Here is a 2,271-nt window from a genome sequence, read left to right as displayed (position 1 = left end):
ACTCAGGGCCTTGGGCTTGCCAGGGAAGTGCTTATTCCACTGAGCCATCTCCCCGGCCCCAGTATTATAATATTTATTTTGAAATTCAGAACTTTTGAGCTTTGAAAACAAGATTAAAAAAATTGCAAAAGGTAACACTTTCAGTCAAGGTGGTGCTATTGGAGAGCCAGAAGTTCCTGGCTGAGCTGACCAGCCTCTTCCAGAAGGGCCGGATGTCGGGCAGCATGTGCATCACCCTGAAGAAATATTATGGATGAACTAGATCCATCTCAAAGAAGGGCTGTTTGGAGGACTTTATTATTATTATTTTACTTATTTATTTTTCCATAATATTATTGAGAAACAAATAGCAATGAGACTGTTTCAAATCAAATTGCTAGGACAGTTTCAATAATTAACATATTGCATACATTCTTCCTAGTGGTTAATTGCTGTACAAGATGCGGACATGATATCCTATTTACAAACACTATTAGAACAAATCCCTCTATTCATTAAGAGATGTAACTATATATCTATCCTAACCACTTTGAATACACAGATACAAAATGGACATTCATCTGTATCCCCTTTTTTTTGTTAAGTTCTGTTATTTGAATATTATAGGTGTGTTAACTCGGCAAAATATTCTAAAAGAGTCCAGTAGTCCATAATAATATTGAGTCTTCCACTTGACTGGTAATGTCAGAAATTGTTGACCTGAGTCCCCTACAGCTCAACATAACAGCATGGCTTTACTTCTTATATTTTGTTTTTATACTTTTCTGCTAAATGGTTAAGACCAAGGTAAAGCAAGACCTATGCAACAAGAGTTGTAGCTTTTAGATCTGATAAGGTCAGTGAAATCCCCTCAGGATTTATCCTGAGATCCTGTACCTCAGATTGTAGAACCTTTGTCAGTGTCAGCCATGTGGATGAGTCATGGCCATTGCTTGGCCAATGTGCTCTCTGTGAAAGCCTGAGAGAATGTTTTCTCTCCATGTGACTCTCCTTAGGCACACTCTACATCATTGATCACTTTTCTCTTTGGCCCCATAATCTCCTTGATAAGAAAATTTTGGACACTACCGAGTTACATGACGTTACAGTACAAGTTCTCATATGTCCTGAGTCTTAATTGACCTTGGAAGGCTAGGGCCAAAATGTTGGCTTTCCTTGGGGCCCTCCTTTTTCTCTAATTATGGTCTGCAAACTTAGGTTGTTAACCCTTATTTGGAGGCCTTTAAGCCTACAGATAACAAACGTCTGCTGAGAGCTATGGATGGGAAAAAGAAGATCAGCACTGTGGTGAGCTCTACAGAAGTGAATAAGCTTCTGATGGCCTATTCCAACCTGCTGAGAGCTAACATGGATGGGCTGAGGAAGAGAGGCCAGAAGACCGAGAATAAGAAGGCCAAAACACCATAGCGAGGGGCTCTGAGTTCTCTACTCTTACCAATTAACCCAAGATTACTGTCTTTTGGCCACAAAGCTAGATTTTTGGTTTCACTATGGCCACTATTTTTGTGTGAGATGAGGGTTATTTTGGAGAGAAAAAGGTCATAGTGTACAGTGTAGTTGTGGTGAGAAACTAGTTTAGATGTGTGCTGCATGGTTGTGTTCTTAGTTTCCAAAGGCCTTTGTAGCCATTCTCTGAAGAGCCATGTATCCTTAAATATTTGTTTCCCCCCCAAAACCAAAGCAAAACAAAAAACAAAATGGTAACAGTTTTAGCACTGTCTGGGGCAGCACCCTGGTGTACACACACTGCTATTTCTGTGGTGAAATACACTTCACTGGGCTGTGGAGACAAAGACGGCAGTGTGCTCCCACCAATTGTGCGAGGGCATCCAGCGAGTTCTGCTGCCAAGTAAGTTGCCCATAAACTACTTCTTCTCCTTCTCCTTCTCTTCTTCTGTACCAGGGATTGAACTCAGGACCCTGTGCTTGCCAGGCAGGCACTTATTCTACTGAGCTATCTTCCTGGCCCTTCCATAAACTCATGATTTTCTGCACATTTTACATTTTGAGATTACATGTCAAGGGAGTGTGGAAGAGTACATCATGACATAAACATCATAATGAAGCGGAAGTGTGGAGGTACACAACTGTAATCCCAGCTGAGAATTAAACTGCCACAAGAAGAAAAACACACAAATCCAGTTCATGTAAATTTTTTCATGACTTGGGGTCCTCATAACTAAATGAAGGCTCCAAGGGTTTAATGTTCAGATAGAGAACTGGACAAAGAGTAGCAAGGTCTTAAAAACTTGATAAGACGGGCTTGGCATA

The 2,271-nt window shown here is 40.7% G+C and overlaps 1 pseudogene; it reads left to right on the top strand.

Moving 5' to 3' along the window:
- Window positions 1-1,407, top strand: part of LOC105741573 — a 58,341-nt pseudogene extending 56,934 nt beyond the window's left edge.
- The last annotated feature ends 864 nt before the right edge of the window (window positions 1,408-2,271 follow it).

This window comes from Octodon degus, unplaced genomic scaffold, assembly GCF_000260255.1.
Source record: "Octodon degus isolate 3935 unplaced genomic scaffold, OctDeg1.0 scaffold00016, whole genome shotgun sequence".
Classification (NCBI taxonomy): domain Eukaryota; kingdom Metazoa; phylum Chordata; class Mammalia; order Rodentia; family Octodontidae; genus Octodon; species Octodon degus.
The sequence above is the reverse complement of the archived record's forward strand: the minus strand, read 5'-3'. Positions and strand labels throughout refer to the sequence as shown.